The 22,605-nt window shown below is 49.7% G+C and overlaps 1 protein-coding gene across 1 annotated transcript in view; it reads left to right on the top strand.

Annotated features, from left to right (window-relative positions):
- Nucleotides 1-4,061: 4,061 nt before the first annotated feature.
- The window catches only part of Cacng5 (calcium voltage-gated channel auxiliary subunit gamma 5), a 46,261-nt gene continuing 27,717 nt past the window's right edge, over nt 4,062-22,605 (top strand). The window contains exon 1 of the mRNA XM_005350442.2: nt 4,062-4,218. The gene's annotated coding sequence lies outside the window, so the exon portion shown is untranslated. The remainder of the gene's footprint in view (nt 4,219-22,605) is intronic.

Raw genomic sequence — 22,605 nt, 5'->3', positions numbered from 1 at the left:
CTCCTCCTCCTCCTCCTCTTCTTCTCTCTCTCCTCCTCCTCCTTCTTGTTCTTCTTCTCCTTCTTGTTCTTCTTCCTCCTGTAGTTTTAGGATGACCTCAAATTTACTATGTGCCCGAGGATGACCTTAAACTCCTAAACTGATCTTCCTTCCTCCACCCCCTCGGTGGTTGGATTGTTGATATTCACCATTACACCAGTCAGGACTGTGCATGCCAGGCAAGCACTCTGCCAGCTGGGCCACATCACCAGCCCTAGCCCTGTGGGTCTTCCCTGCTTGCCTAGTCTGCTCTGTGTGACTCAGAACAGCTCCCTGACTCTCCCATTATCCTCAGCTCTTGGGGCCAAGGGCCTTGTCTCGAAGAGTAGTCTGAAGAGTTTGGCTTTTGCTCTCACCTTCAGCACGGTGATGCTCGGGTAAACAGAGCCTGATCTTGCTGTTTCCCTATGAGTGCTGGAATCTGGCTGCCTCTGGGGAAGTTTACCTCATTACCTCATTTACCTCATCCAGTTCCCCACAGGCAGTGGTGATGTCTGAGCTGGTAGTCTTGCTTTAAGAATCAACTATGCTAACACAGAGAACACTTTTAGTGTGTGAAGTCGTCTTGAGTAATGACAGGGATTTATAATGTTATCAGCCCTCCATGGGGGCAGCTAGTCATCACACTCAACTCCTGCCTGATGCACTGTTCCACCTCCACCGGGCCATTTTCCCTCTCCTCTTCTCCACATACAGAGACATACCTGTGTCACCAAATCACAAAAATACGAACTTGGCCTGGATCTGCAGAGAAGTGCTGATCCCCTCGGTCCTGGACACACACACACACACACACACACACACAAAGGGTGCTGCCACCTGTCTGTCACTGACAGGTTCACATCTGTGGGGACCACCACTAGGACCTAGAGTTTGGGTTCCCAGCCCAGCTCCTTGTTGCTCACTGTGTAGCAATCAGCTCACAAGCAAGGCGGAGGGAGGCACCAGCAAACACTCTGTGGAGAGTAACAACCAGCTGGTCTTTCCTAGCCCATGGCAGGTGTCTATCAAAAGTCATCCAGAAAGTTCTACTGTTCAGTTATCACGTACAGGAACTCTGGTCACAGAAGACATCACGTCTCCCCTCTCCATGATCCCAAAAGGCAGAGAGAATCGGCTGACAAAGTAGACGCCTGAAAGTGGCACCTGTCAGCATCTCCCCCTCCCTAGGTCAGGAGGAAACTGTCAGGAAGCTCCCCTCCCCTGTCCCCCCAGACACAACTGGGCATATTCTTCCACATGTACGCAGAGCTCACTCGGCAAGGCCACCACGCATGCGTAGAGAGTGGCAGCGTGTTCCTAATTAAGACCTAAGGTGCGGAAGCTCAGACTAGCTCAACTTGGCTGTGGATTCAGAGAAAGCGCGTGTTTCATGAAACTCCTCGCCCAACAGGGAATCCATGAATTATTGAAAGGATCGAAAAAAATGAGAGCCAGGAAGGGAGATCTGCTCCATTATTCATCAGGCCCGGAGTCCCCACGTCCCCAAGCACAGCTGCTGGCTTTCACACCTACACCATTTCCCCATTATGTCACAGGAGCGTTTCCAGCCCGCTGTATTGGCAGCCTCGGAGCAGGCTGCCTTCAAGGCGTGTCCTCATCTGCAGCCAGCCCTGCAGAGCTGTAACTAGGGATGGAGGCTGTCTCCCTTCCCCCTCCGGTCCCAACTCTGGGGTCCTTCAGCCTTTGGGAGCACCTTAGAGAACCAGAGGGGCTTTTCCACAGTCCCTGTCTGCATAAGCAGAGGTAGCTTCCGTGTTAGCCACGCCCACCCCGCCCTAGCTCATTTGTATTTCAGACCTGAGCCAGCTGTCACTCAGACCTTGGTCCAGATTCCCCCTGCTCCAAACTCCCTCTCAGTCCCGTGCCTAGTGTTGAAATGCTCTTCACCCCTACATGTCCAGATCTCAGGACCCGGAAGTAACTTTCACATGTCAGGTGTCACGCCTCTTCACCCACAAGAACTCAGAAGCATCCCAGGGGCCCAGGGAGTTCGAGATTCTCACCAGTTCTAGCTGCACGGGGAGGAGGGAGCCTGCGCAAAAAACTGACAGAGCCTCTCCGCCAAAATAATTAAGAATTACGAGATGGGAAAACTTGTCAGTAAATACAACAAACAGCCTTCCTAAGAAAGGCTGTGCAATTGCCCAAATCATACTCTGATTATACAGAAGTGAACCTCAGAGAGGCTAACCAATTTGTCTGAGGTAACACAGCTAGTTAGGTGGCAGAGACAGGTTGAAGACCCCTTTCTAACAAGCCCACATCCTTTCTCTCTCCACCACTTAAGTCTGGGGCACATTGCCTTGGGCAGAAGGACTGAGGAGAAAGCCATGAGCATCCCCAGGAATGCCCTTTGTAAAGAGTTTCATTGGAAAAAGAAAAAGTTGGCCATGGTGAGTTCGAGGTCAGTGTGTAGCCCTGGCTGTTCTGACACTCGCTCTATAGACCAGGCTGGCCTCAAACTCAGATCTTCAAGGTCTTTTCATGGCACGGGTCCGCCACACCTGCAGTTTAGTTTGTTTAGTGGTAATCTCTTTGGCAGCTTTAGTCTCTGGCAAATTTATCCAACTTTTAGTCATTCGTTCAACAAACATCTCCCTCGCCCCTGCTACACGCCAAGCCTTCTGCCTAAACCCGCTCATAGTATAACTAAGGAGCCTGCCAGTCAATTTAGCATTGCCACACTGACGAGTTCTGGGCCCAGAGAAGGGGGAGAGATGAATCCATAGACCACAGGGAATATCGATAGAATGAGGTGCCCTTCATATATGGTAGTGTCCACCCATGGTGTCCGAATCAGGTGACCTTAACCACATAGGGCTTCCATTACGGCGTGCCTTACAGTCTGGTGCAAATGTGTTTACTGCTGATGGCTTAGTGTCTTGACCAAACTAATACGTGTTTGGGCCTAGGAGACAGCTGAGTGGGTAAGATAGTCCTGACACATGGGAGACAGCAACAGGAGAATCCCTGGGGCTTGCTGGCCAGCTAGCCAAGCCTAATCAGGGTCCCAGTAAGAGACCAAACACACACACACTCACATATATGCACGCACACACACATACACACACACTCACACACTCACATATATGCACACACACACACACACACACACACACACACACACACGAGAACCTTCCCCATCTTGACCCACTTCGTCGCCTGTAGGAATTTGACAGAGCTGCTGCTGGGAGCTCCCTGTGGCTTGCCTGGTCAAGCCTCCAAGCCTGCAGAGCATCCTCCCAGCTTGCAGCAAATGCCACTGTGCGTAAGGTTCACAAACGTGTGGACAAAGGTATCCGCTGCCGTTTCAGAGAACTGAAGATGGGCAGGTGTTCCAGCCAGAAAGCAAACTCTAGCACTTTCCAAGCCAACTTGGCTGGGTAGCCCCTCACCACACCGTGGCTCCAGCTGCAAACTGTCCAGGGACCCATAAGCCTGTAAAATTAAGTTTGACAGTGCCTGGCGTAACCATGGAAGCCATGTATTCCCCCTTAGCAATTTAGAGAAGGAGAAAGTTCTTATCGTCAGAGTCAGGAAGCTGTGAGCTGCAAACCCGGTTGTGTGGCTTGCCTTCAGGCACACACACACCTTGGGTCTGAGCCTCTGCGTTAGCATCCGTGAAATGGGACTGTTGTGAAGTCAGATGGCTGAAGACCTGAAAAGCGCTTTGACTAGTGCCTGACCCTCTGGACTCAATAAACAACTGACTGGCGCTGGAGTGTTCTCGTTGCCATCAGTCGCAGTAGCTGGCACAGAAGGTGGGTCTGACTCAAGGCAGGTGTTCTTAATCCAGAAAGCATCCCCTGTTTCAAGACAAACCACCCACCCCACACACGCGCCAGCCCAAACCCTTCACCTAAAACCTCCACGAGGGTGCTTCCCCACAGCAAGGGTTCTCCCTTCGGTGGAAGACAGCATCCTTCAGTACCAAAACCCACCCACTACTGACAGCATAGGGCGGGCAGGCCCCGCCCAAGCCCCGCCCCAGACCCCGCCCTCTTTGAGTCCCGGGCTCAGCGGCGGCCACTGCCAGGGTCGCTGGCGCAGAGCGGCTCCGGCGGACTTGACGGGGCGGGTGCTCGGCAGGCAACGCACTACGTTCTACCTTACACCGCTCCACCGCGCGCAGCCCGCTAGGGACCTTCCACTCGAGTCTGGGGACGTGGCCGCGAGGTAAGAGCCAAGCTGAGCGAGAGGGATAGACTCTCGCCTTGTCGGGTGTCCGGGAAGCGACATCTCCAGTGGTGCCACCGCCACTGCGTCGGACTGGCCTCGTTACTGAGTAGCCAGGAGAAGGGTGGGGCGTGCACCGTGTGTGTGTGTGTGTGTGTGTGTGTGTATGTGTGTGGTGATGATGATGATACCCTCCTCTTTGCAGACGCTTCCGAACAATTCACCCACTCCAAAGCCAAAGCCACACTTTTCCACCACAGACTTGAGCCAAACGGAAAGAAATGTACTGGTTGCGGGAAGGGAAAGCCCACTGCCACCTGTTGAGCCGGGCTGCGGGTCTCTAAGGGCCAAACTCCCCAGGCCATCGGTCTGTGATTGGACTCACTTCGCAGGGGTCTTAGCCATTGGCAAGTTACCTGTCCATCACAGGACATCTGGTCTACCTATATTACACTCATCCTGCCCGCCCTGGGCGACAGAAGGATACCTGGGGAGGACTGGAAGCTTTGCTGAAAGCCCCAGAGCTGGTAAAGACCTATGGTGGAGCTTAGGACATGGGGATTCCCCCTATACTTTGAGATACCAATGCCCAGGAGCACCCCCTATTTCCCTCACACACACTCCAAAGTGCCCCTTTAATGACTCCATCTCTTTACCGGAATCCTCTCTTGGCAATTGATGAAGCTGCCACACGTTAACAGCTTTCATGTGAAATTAACCCTAGGGTTGCCAGGGATTAGAAACCATACTGAGTGCCTGGCTGAGAAGCCCTGCCATTGCTGAGGGAATCCCCTCTCAAGACTGGCTCCCAGGGTGCTTAGGAACGATCGTTCTTTGTGTTTGGGCTTCCCATATTCCCACCCCAGCTACCCACCTTCTTACGACACAGAAGGCAAGAATCTCAACCATTCCCAGTCTGGAGGCATCAGAGTTTCGTGACCCGGCTGAGGGTTTAGGGCAGACATGGTAGCTGAACTGTTCACATACAGCTGGGAGAGGCTGTCCTTAGTCTGTGATAGAAAGCGTGGACTCCAAGTCCAGTTGCTCGGCCCCTGACAGTATGGCATCAGATAAGTCACAGAACCTCTTGGGGTCTCCGTTTCCTCCTCTCCCATATAAAGCCAGGCTCGCAGTCGTGAGAACAAAGTGAGGTCTCTGATGACCGTATCCATTCACAGAAGAGTCTGGAACTGCCTCGGCTGCCTCACAGACCGGACTTGACCATGGGGCCACGTAGTGAGGTTACCCCATTAGTGCTCTGAGAGGGAGAGTGTGCCGTGACAGTTGCAGCTTGAGCACTCAGAGTTTAGATTTCCAGAGTAAAGGGATAAAGGAGCTTTAGCTATGGAGCCCTGCCTCTAGAGGGCGCTATCACCACCTCCACAGGCTTCTGGTCCATTCACTGCAGACTCCTAGGTCACTGCCAGCTGCTCCTTTCCCATGCGCTTGTCTGTCGTCCCATCCTGAGTTTGGTGTCAGCCTTACATGTTGGCAGAACCGGGGACAACTACATGTAATTTAGAGTCACCAATAAAGCCCCTCCTTCACCAAATATCCATTTCTCCCCGATCACACCTGTCTGGTCTCTAATATTCCACCGTGAGGGATTCCTCCCTTGGATCCACTGCCTTGTAGCCCATGTCCGTTACTAAACCTTCACAGCAACGGCTTGTTTAGAAACATCCAGGACCTTGAAGACCAGAGGGTGAGGACAGAAGAACAGAAAGGGAAAGAGGTGGGGGTGCAGGAGAGAAAGGATGGGACTTTGCCAACCTAGGGGCCCCTAGAAATAGACCCAGTAGCCTGGGAGGAAGGGCTGGGCAGGCAGGTGAAGGACTGTACCTCAGCTGGGATTCTCTTTGGGAATAGGAGATGGCTCCTGTTGAGGAAGCCCGGGTAGGCAGTGCTGACTGGGGGTGAGATGCAAGGCCTTGTGGGAGACAAGGAAGCCCCAAAGCAAAACCTCAGCCAGCCAGCCATTCAGCAAGTCCCAGCCCCAAAGGCAGCGACGTAGTCTTCTTGGAATCTGGAGCCTAGGCAGTGGCTCTGGCTGTTTAGTTCGTTAAGGCAACAGAATAAGGACATCAAGGGAACTTTCAACACTCGTGCCTTCCTGACACACACACACACACACACACACACACACACACACACACACACACCCTCTGCCCATTGTGCCACCTCTCTGGAGAGAAGCAAAAGCAGAGTAGTTCACCCATACTCTGGAGGGACAGAGGGACTCCACTGGAGCCAGCCTGATGGTTTGTGGGGTCCTGAGTGTACCAATGTGGGGCATGCTGGAGAACTGGGGGAGGTCCCTGCTGAGAGAGCCCATGCCAGCCTCATAGAGGATGGGTGGATGAGCATCACTTGACTCTGTACACACCATGTCCCTTTACCATTGACCAGTCCTGGCTTGTGGTATCCAAAGATGAATGTTTGCAGCTGTCCTAGGTGCTCCCGAAGGCAGAGGTGCAACCAGAAAGGAGACACAATGGATGGACCACTGATACATCTTAATGGCCTTGCATTCCCAATTGATGTCTTTTTGTTTGTTTGTTTTGTTTTGTTGGTGTTTTTTTCTAATAAAGCTCCAGGTCTCCTGTATCTCAGGCTGGCCTTAAACTCTCCACGTAGCTGCGGATGACCTTGAACTCCTCATCCTGTCTCTAGTTCTCAAATGCTGGGGTTATAGCCTTGGGCCACCATGCCTGGTTTATGCCATGCTAGGGACCAAGCTCAGGACCCAGCACATGGTAGGCAAGCACATTTCCAACTGAGCTGAACTACAAGCCCAGGCCAAGGCACAACCATTCGTATATATAATGTTGATGGGGCAGTGTGTCTTTATTCCCCCATATGAGCGCCTCTCACTGAGCATGAGGGTGCTTGTGCCAACCCCTGAGCTAAACTTCAAGGGTGCCGTGGTATCCTTGGCTCTGGGAGATGGGTATTCTAGTGTTTGTTGGCAAGAAGGCTGACCTGTGTGTTGTAGGATGTCCCCACTCTCCACCTGGATACCAGGAGCGCCCTCAGTTACACAGTTACACACCTGACTGTCCTCAGACATTGCCTGGTACTCCCCGGGGAGCAAGGCAGCCTGCAGTTAAGACTCACTGGGGAACCAGCTAAGAATAAACCAGGAAAAAAAAAACCAGTCCCATTCCCTGAGGAGCAGCATTATGCGAAAGCAGCAAAAAGCAGTCAGCAGCGAGGTGAAAGTTATGGCAAGACGGGGTGAGGGTGAAGGTGTAAGAGAGGTGGGGCTGCCGTTTTCAAAAGGGGACTCAGGAAAGGCCTGCCTGAGTAGGTGACATTTCCGCAGGGGCGGGGAAGAGCAAGATGTGCAGAAATCTCAGGACCTACCTGTCAAGCAGCCGCAGTGGGGGGGCTGGGGAGCTAAGGAGGCGGTGGCTGGGACTTGGGGGGAGCTAAGAAGGGGGAGGCTGGGTCTCAGGGGAGCTAAGGAGGGGGTGGCTGGGGCTCAGGGGAAGCTAAGGAGGGGGTGGCTGGGGCTGGGTGGTGGGGATGGGGTTAGGGGCAGCCGCCTGGATTCTGGTAGTTCTTCATCTGTGGACTTGGTGCTTTCGCTCGGCACACTCACAGCCTGCTAGGCGCCAGCGCCATCTTGACAGTCGTTAGCTAACACTGACAGAGAGGTAAGCACCATTTCTTCACCTGGTCTTTCGATTGTGAAGAGTGGGGTCCAGAAGGGTGGAGGAACTTGGAGGGTGCAGCGGGGCCATGAACATGGACACACACGGACAGCCCACACTCTTGTCTCCTGCCACACTGTACTTGGGGGCTGTGCAGTTGGAATTTGCTCTATCCCTCAGCTCCAGCCCCTTACTAAAATCTCCCGGGGCCCGTGTTCTCTGAGGATGGTGCCCCACCACATGCTGGTGCTCACTGGGGACGGTGTACTCATATGTCCCTTGCCTGTCACTGTGGACCAGCCAGGGACTGGGAGTAAGCGGCACCTCCTGCTCCTAGACAAATCGCTCGCTCTTGACTTTGCGTGCAGTAACTGAACCATGTCAAGGTTATCTGCTGAGGTTGAGCCCAGTATCCCAGGAGGTCAAGGGACATGAGCCCAAGACTCAGAGGTGCCAGAGGAAGCTGTGTTATGTGAGCCAGTGTCTCTCCAGGCCTTGGGGGTTGGCTTGCCATCTCCCTCCACTGATGCTGGCCTGGCCTCCCCTGGACTCAAAATTTAATGTCCCACAGTGGAGCAGAGTTCTGAGAGCATCTCCCTCCACAAGACTCTGTCGTCCCATGCAGAAGTCACAGCCAGCGTCTCAGTCTCAATTAGGCCCTTGTAGGCCCTTATTTATTGAATATATGGGAAGCAATGTCCTTCTTAAAAATAGAGGCTGAAAAAAAATAGCTCAGAACTGGGGAAAGGGAAGCAGCTCTCAGTGGCTACAAACGAATGGCCTCCCTGGTTGCTGCCGCTCTGAAACCATTGATGATTTTCCATGCCCACGGATCCCTGGATGAAGAAACAAGCAGAGTAGTGGAAGATGCTGCTGGTGCCTGGAAAATAGGCATCTGCCAGCCTGCTTGAGGGGCACCCAAGCTAATGAGAGACCCTTGTACCAGGAATTCACCTCCCTGCCGGCTGCGGTGAGGGCTACAGATGATCATGAGAAATACCCTTGACTTTGGTGGAAAACCAGGGTTATAGAGTTGCCTGTATCCTCTGGCCTGCAATGTCCTTTCCAGGGATGGACTGCGTAGGCGCGGGTCCCTGGTTGTTCCATTAAGGGGAGGGAGTATAGAATGGTGTAACCTGGGCGCTAACACCAGGTTCAAAGTCTGGTAAATGTCCTGTCTGTCTATTCAGCCTTCGGGATGCTCCTAACTGCTATATCAGTGGCCACATTGTCCCTTGTGAATGCAAACCTAGGCAGTCAATCATGGGCCCCTCCCCCACCATCTGTGCAGGGGACTCCTGGGCATGTGGGCTGAAGCTCAACCGCTCTGTGTGCCCTGAAGGAGCCACTTGACCTCTTTGAGCCTCCATGTCTCTAATTCTGAAAGGAGATGGTGAGCAGTTATTGCCATGACGAAAGGTCCTTGCCACACCGGTACCCGCTCACCCTCCTGGTGCTGTGGGCATGGAGAAGTTTGTGTCTGGAAGGAGTGATACCAGTGTGTCTTCGTAAGCCACTCTGTTGGTGACCCTGGCCCCAGAGCCACCATCTGCCAAGAAATGGGCACAGTGGTAATGATAATGGTGTATTTCCTGCTCTGGGTTTCCCCAAAGCTGGTGCTCTGCCAGCTTTATCTGTTGTATGGAGGGAGGCTGCTCGTTCATTCCTGGCTGCTTAGCCTCGAAATAATCACACAGAAACTATATTATTTAAATCACTGCTTGGCCCATTAGCTCTAGCTTCTTATTGGCTGACTCTTACATATTAATTTAACCCATTTCCATTAATCTGTGTATTGCCATGTGGCAATGGCTTACTGGGTAAAGTTCCGGTGTCTGTCTCCAGCAGGGCTACATGGCATCTCCCTGATTCCACCTCCTTTCTCCCAGCATTCAGTTTAGTTTTCCCCGTCTACCTCTATTCCTTGCACAGGCCCAAGACAGTTTCTTTATTAATCTATGGTAGTCACAACATATAGAGGGGGAATCCCACATCATTTGTCTAACTGAAGGATGATTCTGTGAGGTCATTACCATGAGCTCTGTGTTCATGTGTGTGCAGATATACACATGTGTGCAGATGCATGAGTACAGTTGTATACAGGCATGTGGAGGCCAGAGAACAATGTCTCGGATGTTGTTCCTCGGGGACTACCTACCTTCATTTTTTATTATTTCTATTTTTTTAGACAGGGTCTCTTACTGGCCTAATCACCAAGTGGATTAGGCTGCATGGCCAACGAGGCCCAGAGATCTGCTCATCTGTAGAGGTGTGCACCACCACCCCAGGCGTTTTTATGTGGGCTTCAGGGGCTGAACTCATGTTCTCATTCTGGCAAAGCAAGAACTTTACAAACTGAGCTATCTTCCAAGCCCCCATGAGCCAAATTTTATGGACAAAGAAACTAAGGCCACCAAGAGAACCATTAATGGAACTCAAGTCACTGAGCAGAAAAGTGGTGAAAAGGACTTGAACCTGGTTCCTATGCCTCATGAACCAATAAAATCTGTCAAAGAAAAAAATATAATCAAAACATCTAACCTAGGGGTAGACACTTGTAAAATTGTCTTCCTTCCATCTGAAATGAAACTTCCAGATGGAAATCGTGTGATTCAAGAGACTCATCCGGGCCTCACCACCTCTAGGAAGCCTTCCAAGATGGTCCTATCTGGCACTTTGTGTGCCTTGGGGGCATTCTTGGTGCATGGTAGCAGCCAGCCTCCCCCAGTGCTGTCCCTTGAGACCAGGAACACCCACCAGAGTTTCCAGACTGATTTCCCAGTAGCAACCACTGCTGTGTCGTAGAAACCCAAGCACACTATGGCTCTGCCAATGCCTGAGACATTTTGTGCCTAAGTCTAATTGTGGGCTTCCAGAGGTCAGCAACCAGAGCCTTTGAAACAGGTTCCCTCTCTGGAGTCTGGTCCTTAGCCTCTCCCAGAGGCAATAGGTCTCTTGATCTGCCAGAGGCCTGGCCTCCTGCTCCCCGGGGCTGCAGGGCCTTGTGGCTGTCAGGAGCAGAGTTCTTAGCATGAACAATGATGTGAAGGGATTGGGGCAATTAGTGGGTCTCACCCCTTGATGAGCACTTGGTTTTCTAGTCTCTCACCCCCTAGCTCCTGCCCCTTTTCCTTTGCTTATACACAGACATACTTGTAGTATGACCCCCTAAACTATATGAATTATTTCTGTGTGTTTGTGTGTGCATGCATGCATGAGAGCATGTGTAAGTGTACATGAGTGTGTGTGTGTGTGTGTGTGTGTGTGTGTGTGTGTGTGTGTGTGTGAACATTGTGTAACTTTGGCTGGGAGAAGTGAACAGATGTCTGTTCTCCCCAGATAGGGCACAGACAACAGATCAGAGAACTGATTGTATCCCAGGATAGGCTGATGAACCAGTGAGTTTATTGGGGTTCCTTATAGGGGGGTGGGTGACTCGGAGGCAACTGCAGCTTCTAAAAGCCCACCCTGGGCTAAGCAATGACCCCAGAGAGCTGCTCTACTCCCAGGCAGCTCCAGGTAGTCGTCTCCCTCCCGCAGCTGTGTGTGACCATCACCTTGAGGATTCACCTTGTAAATCTTGTAACTTTTCTACATTCCTAAGCTTGATCATTTTTATGCGTTTCTGGGCTTTTTTTTTTTGTCGAGACAGGGTTTCTCTGTGGCTTTGGAGCCTGTCCTGGAACTAGCTCTGTAGACCAGGCTGGTCTCGAACTCACAGAGATCCGCCTGCCTCTGCCTCCCGAGTGCTGGGATTAAAGGCGTGCACCACCATCACCTGGCTTCTGGGCTTTTTTTTTAAGTTTTCTTTGCTTCCCCATGAGTCTCTTCTCTCTCCTGGAGGAAGTCTCACAACATGGCTATACTGTACAAAGCAAGTCTACCATTTTAATGCTCTGTGTGTGTGTGTGTGTGTGTGTGTGTGTGTGTGTGTGTGTGTGAGCACGCACACACGTGCACGTATGCGTGTGTGATGTACATGTATTTATGCTCGTGTGTGGGAGGAGGTCCATGTAGAGGCCTGAGGTTGACTTCAGGTGTCTTCTTTGGTCCCTCTGCTGCTTAGTCACTGAGGCCGGGTCTCTGAACCCCAGGTTTGCAAACTGGGCTGGTCTAGCACAACAACTCTGTCTCCACATCCCGAGCACTGGAACTACATGGGGCTGCCATGCTTGCCTGGCTTTTAGAAGGTTTCTGGGGACCCACGCTAGGTCCTCAGATGGCGGGCATTCCAGCTTATGACTCATTTTACCAGCCTTTGCCACCTTAAATGTCTACTTCATTGACATTTCATCATCCAGTGTGGTGAAGTCAGTCTTGCTCCCAAGAACATCATCACCCAAAATGGAGATGCACCCCCATAACCACCCTGGCTGTAGCCCCCATTTTCTTGAGATTCCGGCAACCACCAGTCTGTTTCCTATCCCTGTGACTTCATCTTCAGATTGTTTTATATAAACGTGTGATATGTAGCTGTATCTGGTGCCTTTCATTTCACACTTTTCCAGCTGAAACGTGTATTGAGATCTCGTGTGTGTATGTGTGTGTATGCACAGATGTGTGCAGTGTGCACACCCATACAGAGTGTGGAGGCTCGAAGAGGGCACTGGGTGTCCAGCTCCATCACTCTATACCTGGCCCCTTGAGGCAGGGTCTCTCTGAACCTGGGGCTGAGCTGGAGTCCAGGAAGGCCCAGTGATCCTTCTGTCCCCCGCCATTAACTCCCCCCCAGCCCTGGAATTACAGGCACACGTGACCACACACAGCTCCTATATCGGTGGTGGGGACGTGAACTTGAGTTAGATGCTTTTATCACAAGCACACTCTTACCCTCTGAGCAAGCTCACCAATCCAAGGGAGTCCTCCCCTTTGACGGACCACACTGTTTATCCATCCAGCAGCTGCAGACATCACTTTTAAGCAGTAACAAGCAACCTTCCAGGTTCCTGCTCGAGTTCTTACCCTGGTTTCCTGTGACCACAGCATCTGGGGAGTGGCAGGTGATGTTCCCACAGTCACAGTATAGGATGACTGGGAACTTGATAAGGAAACAACTTAGACCTCTGTCTGTGCAGGACAGGTTCCTAGCCACAGGTTCCTCCCCACCAGCGTCAACCGTCTGATCCCAGATACCTACAGGACAGCAGCCAGGCACAAGGGTCCCCGTGTCCCATACTTATTCTTGCCACACCTGCCAGGTCCAGTTACTGTGAGTTCCAGGCCAAGGTCAAGGGGCTGAATTCTAAGAAGACTCCTTCCAAATCACAACAGTTATGGTGGGAGGATGGCTAGCGTCCCTTTGCAGCATCAATGGATAAGAGTGTTTGGGACAGGAGGAATCCTGCCCTTCGGCGGATGTGACTGTCACCTGATGTCCAACCTGGTCCTATTGCAGGTGCATGCTGGTACAAGGCCTGTGGTCAAAATCAGAATGTGCCCAACTGCGATGTCTCTGTGCTGGGCCCAGCTCCATACTCATTTGATCTACCTGCACACAACTCCACAAAAGGAGTTCTATTTTTAGCACCCCAGTATAGATGCAGAAAGTAAGATAGAGTGTCCTAGTCAAGGTCACTGCACCAGGAAGGGTTGGAGGCAGAACCGGAACTGGCAAAAACGCTCAAATGAACAATTACGGCTTTTGTAGCTTCTTGGGAGATGGCCCCAAGATGGGAATAACTGGCATTGAGTAAATCCTTCTAGGCCACCTGCTTTCTCTATGCTGGGAACATTGATTGGCCTCTGCAGACATGAAGGACAGGGGTATAGGCTGGGGGTGTCAGTTCTCTGAGGGTCAGGGCTGGTCCTGGCATCCCTACCCCTGTGTCCCTATCCCCAAGTTCAGCCCCAGGCACGAGGTGGTAGCTGGCCTTTGTGTGGCCTCTGTGCCTTCCTCAGCCTTCTCTGAAGTTTTCCTACAGAGACCCCTTCCTCCATGTCTCACGGTTCGCCCTACTTCTTTCTACTTCCAGAAACTTGATAGGGGAACTGCTACCCTGTGCCAGGAATTATGCCAACTCCTATTTATGATGCCATATTGTATGGTTCTGGCACTTCCCACTTCAGTGTGCCGGTGAGAGTTCCTACTAGAGGAAATAGAGATCCTAAGAGGCTAATTCCAGCCAGAACGCCCAGCTGGTAAGCCAACTGGGAACTGGAGGACCAAGACCAGAGCAGCTAATGAGAGGGCCGGATGCACATTGGGCCCCAAGTGTGAATCACCTCATACGCCCCTTGCTATGTCCCCGAAGCAGGCTCTGTGATTATCCCCATGGGAGAAGGCGGTGAACATTCAGGCAAGAGTGTGAGTGGCTTGCTGACACTGTCCGCACCTCTTGGATTTCAGCTCAGCTATGAATGCGTCTGAAGCTGGGGCAGGGAGGGAGTTCTACCTAGCAGGGGGCTGGGTTGGCAATTATGGTAGTGGTGCTGCTTCTCTACTGGAGACCCTCCACCCTCAGATCCCTGCAGTGGACACCGGGGCTGGATCAGGGAGAAGCGGGGCACGGAGTCAGACAGGCAGAGGCACAGGGGCACATTGATTGAGAGCTCACTGTCAACCCCAGTGCCAGCAGGTGGTGGCTAGCTATTAAGGGGGCACCGCTAGGTTCACCCAGCTTCCAGATCAATTAATATCAAAACCAGCATTATTTTAACTGCTGCCTCTGAGAAGGACCTGGCGTAGGGAGGCATACAACAGACCCATATTGATTTCCTCTGCTCCCTCTCTCTCCCCTCCAGATAGGAACGTCTCCCTCTCGATAAACATGTCGTTGTGGGCAGGGTGAAGCCACTTGTCATCTGAGGTACCCGGGGAGCCGTGCTGTGCAGACAGGAGGAAGGCAGTGACTGGGAGCTGGCCAGATGGAGCTGGCCTGGAAGAAGGGGGGTGAGGGATGCCAGGAGGCAGCAGTGGCCTGGTGTCACCTTTGTCCTACCCTAGAGAGGGCAGATTCAGTATGAGGTGACAGAAGATCCAGCATGGGGTGATGGCTGGGAATCTCTCTGCCTGGGGTGACACTTACTGGATGAGTGGCCTCCTAGGGCTGTGTTCTGGGGTCTTCCTGAGGAAACCCCTGTCTCTTTGGAGGACCACACCTAAGTTCAAATCCTGCTCTAGCTACCCAGAGCAGAGCACCTCCCTTGGCTTCCACTTTATACTTCTTAATATGAATCATATCCTCTGTCATGTCATCTCTGCAGGCTTGGGCAAAGAAGCCGGCAAGGTAACACATGCCAAAGGGGTTAGTAAAGCAAAAGTAAAGTCAGTGCAGCTGATCCACAAACACTACTCTGTGGGTCCCTCCATGATTGACAGCTCTCCCAGGCTCCCATGGGTATAAACTTCCGATGGTCAGGTGACACAGTATAGATGGCAGGGAAAGTGGAGGAATGAACATTTAAACACAAGGCTAAGGATGCAGCTTAGTCCCCTAGCCAGTAGAGGACTTGCCTGATGCACAAAAGCTCCAGGTTCGATCCCCAGCATCGCAGAAGAGGAAGCATGATGGCGCACACCTGTAATATCAGTGACTTGAGAGGGAGAGGATCCAGTCTAAGGTATTCATGGCTACATATCCAGTTTGGGGCAGCCTGGGCTACAGGAGACCGTATCTCAAATACATACATACATATAGACATACGCACGTAGTAAGTAAATAAAATAAAGTAAGAGTTCTACCCGACCACCTTTATGGTTAATGGTAGAGCCCTTGCTTAGCCTGCACAGGACCCAGAGCTCAATCTCCCAGCAATGAAACAACAAAACAACAATTAAAAAAAAATTCCTAGAGGGGACAAGTCCCTGCCGAGGTCTCAGCCAGTGTAGCCTGGAGCTGAGTGAGTTGGTCAGAAACAAGCCAGCAGAAGTGAGAAAACAAGATGACAGTGAGGTGGGGGGTTGTCACTCCCAAGAGCTGGCTGCAGCTGGCTCTGTCTTCTCCTCCTGCAGCCAGCTTCCCCTCTGTTTCCTTAGCAGATTGTCCCCATCCCTGATGTCTGGGTCTTATGCCAAAGTGGGGCTGGGGGTGCTGAGGACCCTGTTCGTTATCTGCAGAGTCTCCATGTGACCTGGGCATCCCCGCTCTGAGGTCACTGGTCTATAACCTCCAGAGCAAAGCACCCTGCTTCCAGAGGATGTGTGCCACTGTTAACTGGGCAAAGCAAAAGTAGAGCACAGCAAAGCCTGGGGCAGGCTGGCTGGAGCCCTGGGAAGAAGGAGGAAGAAAAGCTGTCCTGGGGAGAGGGGAGGACACTCAGTGTTGGCCTTGAGCTGAGCCCAGAAGGTTTACAGCATGTTCATTTATACCATTCACTATGGGGCTACTTCCAGGGTCCCCAGAGATACCCAAGTCCCAGAAAGCCCACACATTTAAACAGTGGTGTATTGACAAGTACCCATGCTCCTCCTATATATTTAAAACCTTCTCTGCATCACTGGTACCCGCTCTTACAGAGCAAACACTGTAAACTGCTGTGTCCTTTACTGAGTCGTGACCTAAAGAGTCTGTACCTGCTCCATGCAGACACAGTTTAAAGAGCACTGGCTAGACCTGGATGTTTGGGTTCATGGCCATGGAGGACTTCCTTATATGGAAGTCATTATTGCACTGGTGTGAGGGTATCAGATCCCCTGAGAGAGGAGTGACAGACAGTCATGAACTTCTGTGTGGGTGCTGAAAACTGAACCTGGGTTCTCTGGAGGAGCAGCCAGTGCTCTTAACCACTGAGCCATCTCTCCAGCCTGTCATTTGTTAATTTTAACATGTGTTAATTTTTCTCTCCTTTTTGAGACAGAGCCTCACTCTGTAACCTTGGCTGTCCCGGAACTTAATATGTAGACCAAGCTGGCCTTGAATTCACAGAGATCTGCCTCCTTCTGCCTCTGGCAGTGCTGGGATTAAAGATATGTCCCACCACACCTGGCAACATTTGTTAATTTTAAAATTATAACACAATGCACATATAAACACATGTATAGACATCTATATAGTCACACACATATGCACATGTGTATAAATATACATGTATATAATTACACTGTGTGTATACACATGCATACATACATATATACACATGCGTTCATGCATATGTGCACGTGTGTGTGCACACCCCACTGGAGACATCATCTATGCCCTTAGCAACACACTGGGAAATGCAGAAGACTAAATTAAAGAGACTCCCCTCCCCTGTCCCCTTTCATAATGCAGGGTTGAGGTGACAGAGAAGTCTGGTACACCACTAGGAAAGGAAAAGGGATGTAAAGTAGGGACTAAGTTCAGGTACAGAGTAAGCTCAGCTAAACACAACTGTCCAACTGCCAGCCCATGAGAGGTTCTCTGAATACATGATTGACTTCTAAAAAAGAATCGCCTGTGTGTTCAAACTCAGAGCCTTGAAACTGACATTTAAACTGACACCAAGAAGGGCCCTGGTTTGAGTGTAGGACCCCAGAAACACACGCTCACATATTAATACATGTTCTCCCACACACACCCATCACACGAACACACAATAGTGATCAATTTAAAATTCAAAGGTTAAGTAAGATAATCTGCGACATTATTAAAAAACTGATGAGAGGGATTTACAAAACAATGCTATTAGGAATGAGATTAGGGATGAAGGTATGGACCAGGAGGAAAATTTTAACACACAAGAGAACATCATGAATTTACCATGGGTGATTTTCCTGAAAGTAATGCGGGAAGAAACAGAAACTGAACGGGTTGCAGTCATTAAAGAAACTGAGAGGAATTTAAATACAGCCACATTCAAAACTAGGCCCGTGAAAGGAGTGTGTGTGAGAGTGTGTGTGCATAGTGTCACGCGCAAAGGTTGACCTTGTGATGATGTGTCTCAGATACCAGCCACTTTGGTTTTGGAGACGGTCCCTCACTGGCCTGGAGTTCACTTGCCGGCTGGCTGGTCAGTCCGCCCCAGGGATCCCCCGGTCTAGAATTAGGAGCTTGCACTGCGGTGCCTGACTCTTTTGCATGAATTCTGGGAAGCGAGTCACAGCCCTCTTGCTTTACTTCCGAGCTCTCCGCGCCCCCACCCCGTGAGGCTTTAAGGCGAGTTTTTACCAAACCCCGAAGGAGCTGGTCGTCTCTGGGCTGTGCAAACATCTCTTGGAAGGGAATGTGTCACGTAAAGAAGGGCAGTCTGAGCATTATGAAAATTTCCAGTTACTCGGGTACGGTCAACGAGGAGACCAAGTTCTCTTGGCCCCTTTGTAGTTGGCTGCCTGCCCACTTCTGCCCCTGAGCCACCCCTCCCCTGCTTCCTAAGCGTAGCCTCTGCTTCAGCGCCATGTAAAGGGGAAACAGACAGTATGTGGTCCTTCAGGTCTCAACTCTAATTTAGTGTAATACTTCATTTTTTAGACAATGTCTCCCCATGTTGCCCTGGCTGGCCTGGAGCTTGCTCTTTAGACTATGCTGACCTTGAACTTACAACGTTCCTCCTGCCTCTACCTCTGCCACTTCTGTGCCACCACACCCACTGTTTAGAGTTTTCAGTTGTTTTCAGTTTTCAGTTATCCATTTACCAATAAGGGGTATCTAGAATGGTGATAACTAGGGCTCTTTTGAATGAATCTGTACCCAGGAAAAGTTTCGTGAGGCTGTATATTTCTCCCAAAGTCCCAGCCAGAAATGGAACTGGCTAGCTGCAAGGCAAAGGAGTTAGCAAACGGCTTCTTGAAATGATCAAACCATTTAGCATTCACCCCTGCAATGTGCTGCAGCCTCTAGTTGTTCTAGGTCTTCGCCAACACTTAATGTTGTCAGTCTTTTTAACTTTAGCCATACCTGTGTATCATGGTATCTCATTGTGGTTCTCCTATGGCCTTTCTGGTGATACTGACATCTATAGATCCACCTTGTTTATTAGTAATAAACACAAATGTCACTAAAGTTAATTCTGTCATGTATACATATACATATGTGTCTGTGAAATAAGAACAGAAAGCCAGACCTCCAGAGTGTAAGGATGGCTTAATGCCTAGGAAATAAATAGTTTCTCAAGAAATGAAGAAACTTATAAAAAAACATATTATAAGCCAAATTTTTTATTTAGCTAACTAATGATAACTAACTTTGCCCTCCATAAGCCATATTTTAAACAAATATCATAGTCAATGAGAAAATATCAGACACATCTTTTCCTAATCAGACAAGAATCATCTACTTGTATGTCTCAGAGACACTACACAGTTCACCAAGACCAGAGAAGATATGTGAGTATAAAATTTGGAATTAAAACTCCATCATGTTCGGGTCCACGATGCAGTTATCTATACAGAAAACCCAAGAGGACCAGGTTCAGCAAAGTTTTTCAACATAAGATCAACACACAAAAATCAATAATAGTACAGTACTTTGGATTCTAAAATGCTCCCACAAGATAATACAAAAAATTAGAGGAAAACTGTGAAGCCACATGAAACATTTTTTCTATAAATATATCAAATATTGTATCTAGCTGATTTTGAGAATTCCCACAAATGAATGAGAAAAGATAGCAAAGTCGGGAAGAACAAAGCAAGTTTGAGACTGGAACGATAGCTCAACAGTGAGAGAACTTGCTACTTGGTCATAAGGATGGAAGTTCAGATCCCAGCATCAGCATAGGGCAGCACATATGTGCCTGTAACTCTGGCTCCAAGCAATCTGATGCCTTCTTCTGGCCTCTGTGGGTGCCTGTTATGAGTTTGAGAGGAAATAGGAGAAACACGGAAGGAGTTGTTGGGGGAAGGGGGAAGAGGATGTAAATAGAGTACTTACATATATAATTATAAAAACATTAATAAAACCAGGAAAATAAATAAATGAAGTCATTTCACAAAAGGGGGACAGTAATTTGACTATAAATGAAGGTGCCTTGTGCAATTGGTAACCATCTGTGGTGGTTTGAAAGCAAATGGCCCCCCAAGGGAGTGGCACTGTTAGAAGGTATGGCCTTGTTAGAGTAGGCGTGGTCTTATGGGAGGAAGTATATTACTGTGGAGGCGGGCTTTGAGGTCTTATATATGTTCAAGGCATGCACAGTGAGACAGACAACTTCCTGTTGCCTGCACGTCAAGATGGAGGACACTTGGCTATTCCTCAGACACCATGTCTGCCTGCATGCCATCATGTTGTACCACGACGATAATGGACTGAACCCCTGAAGATGTAAGCCAACCCAATTAAATGTTTTTCTTTATGAGAATTGCTGTGGTCATGGTTTCTCTTCACAGTAATAGAAACCCTAGCTAAGACAAGAGGTTGGTACCAGGGACCAAGTTATTACTGTGATAGACTTGACCATGCTCTTGTTTGAAGGAATATGGACCATGGGTCTGTAGATAGAGGAGCAGTCAAACACCTTAAGAACTACTTCCTGGGCCATCCTGGTAGGATCATAGAAGACAGTGGTGCTGAGTGTGATTTGAATGGTGGGCGCTTAGACCAAGAGGTTTCAGAAGAGAAGAATATTAATATGTGGTCTAGAGTCTAGGCTTGTGATAGCTTGAAGAATCTGTCTGCTTTGCCCTTGTCTGAAAAGTCTACCGGAGGCTAAAGTGAAGAGATTTGGATTGTCTTCATTGGCAGAGGAAATCTCAAAACTGCCTAGTATAGACTCTGACGTGTGGTTATTAGTGGTCACTCTAATGAAGATTTATAATGAAAAGGAGCAAGCTGAGCAGGGTCAATTGCAAAATGTAAAATATCAAGGTCAAGAGGAGCACCAGGAAGTGGGATGGAACTAAGACCTGTGTTCAAAGAGATAAACAAATTAAGAAACAGAATAAAGGCAGTGGTGACCTCAGGGCAAGATCCCACCCGGATGAATTTCCAACTTGTGAAAAAGAACTAGAGAAAAGTTTAGAATTGGACGTGGTGGTGCACACCTTTAATCCCAGCACTCAGAGGGCAGAGGCTGTGGATCTCTGAGTTTCAGGCCAACCAAGTTCCAGGACACCCAAGTTTAGGCAGCGAAGGAAACCACAGAAAGCAGAAAACTGGTGAAGATGTAAATGAACAAGGGGGCCATGTTCCAGTCTCAGCAAGCAGCAGAACTTGGCAGTTTTGGTCACATGGTTCCGGCTTTCAAGTCAACGATGGAAGAAAGGTTTTATGGAACTTTTCCTCCGTAACTTAGGAAAGCTGCCGAGGCCAGGCGTGTGTCAGGGGTGTCCCTGAACAGAGACCTAGTAGAAAGGTCATTGGGTGAAGCTGTGAAGTGAAGCCTGGGTTGCCTTGGAGACCCCAAGATATTAGAGATGCCAGAGTCATAGGATACCTGCCGAGGAAAGCTGCTAACAGGAAATGGAACCAGCCCAGAAGAAAGAAGTGTGTTGCCATCAACAAAGCTGAAAGGAGTTGGAGACCTGAAGAGTGTTTTGACATTAGACATGAAAATGCAGAATCTGGAGTTTGCCCAGATGGTTTTCAGCCTTGCTTTGGTCCAGCGTTTCCTCACTATGCTCCCATCCCTATTTTGGGGATGGTAATGTATACCCTGGGCCATTATATGTTGGAAGTATGTGATCTGCTTTTTATTTTGATTTTACAGGGGATTACAATAAAGAGATTTCATGATTTTCAGAAGATACTTTGAACTTTAGACTTATTTAAATAAGTTTGAGACTGCTATAGACTATGAAGGCTTTTGATGTTGAACCGAATGCGTTTTTGCATTATGATTCAGCTACAAGGCTTTGGGGGTCAGGGAGAAAATGGCCCCCAAAGGGAGTGGCACTATTAGGAGATGTTGACTTGATGGAGTAGGTGTGGTCTTATTGGAGGAAGTGTGTCACTGTGGGTGTGAGCTTTGAGGTTTATATACATACATACACACACACACACACACACACACACACACACACACACACACACACGTACTCAAACCATGCCCAGTAAGACAGACCACTTCTTGTTGCCTGCAAGTCAAGATGTAGGACCCTTGGCTGCGTCTCCGGCACCGTGTCTGCCTGCACACCACCATGTTGCACCATTATCAAAGGGACTAAACCTCTGCAGATGTAAGCCAACCCAATTAAATGTTTTTCCTTTATAAGAATTGCTATGGTCATGGTGTCTCTTCACAGCAATAGAACCCCTAACCAAGATACCATGGAGACAGGGATGAGAAAACTGGGTACCATGTTACTCTCGCCATCACTGTGAAGAGTGAAGTCCACCATCCCGAATGCTGAAGTGGATGTGGACTCATGGACTCCAGGTGCTGTAACCACTTTGGAAAACAATTTGACACCTCCGTAGTCATTGTCACAACCCCTACACACCAAAAAAAAAGTCCCTTTTTTCTAACTTTACTGAAGGAGGCTGAGAAATCTTAAAGATCCTGCCACCGTTCCCATAGCTATGAAGTTTCAGATTCTCCTTTCTACCCCCTAGTAGACAAGGACTCTCTGAGTGCCGCTGAGGTAGAAACAGGCCCTCAAATCTGCCCATCATAAACATGAACCCTGTTGGTCCAGTCTGGGCATCCAGGTAACTCAGGACACCAGGCTGCACCACCATGATGCGCCAGCAGGGGGCCAGGCAGCCGTCTGCCTGCTTCCCTGGTAGGGCATTGACTCCTAGCACTAGAATGCTACCTCCTTTCATGGGTTGTAAGAAAGTGAGCATTAAAAAAAAAAGAAAGAAAGAGAGAGAAAGAAAGAAAGAAAGAAAGAAAGAAAGAAAGAAAGAAAGAAAGAAAGAAAGAAAGAAAGAAAGAA

The sequence above is a fragment of the Microtus ochrogaster genome, chromosome 7 (genome assembly GCF_000317375.1).
Source record: "Microtus ochrogaster isolate Prairie Vole_2 chromosome 7, MicOch1.0, whole genome shotgun sequence".
Lineage (NCBI taxonomy): Eukaryota > Metazoa > Chordata > Mammalia > Rodentia > Cricetidae > Microtus > Microtus ochrogaster.
Note: the sequence above shows the minus strand (reverse complement) of the source record. Positions and strands in the feature narration are given on the sequence as shown.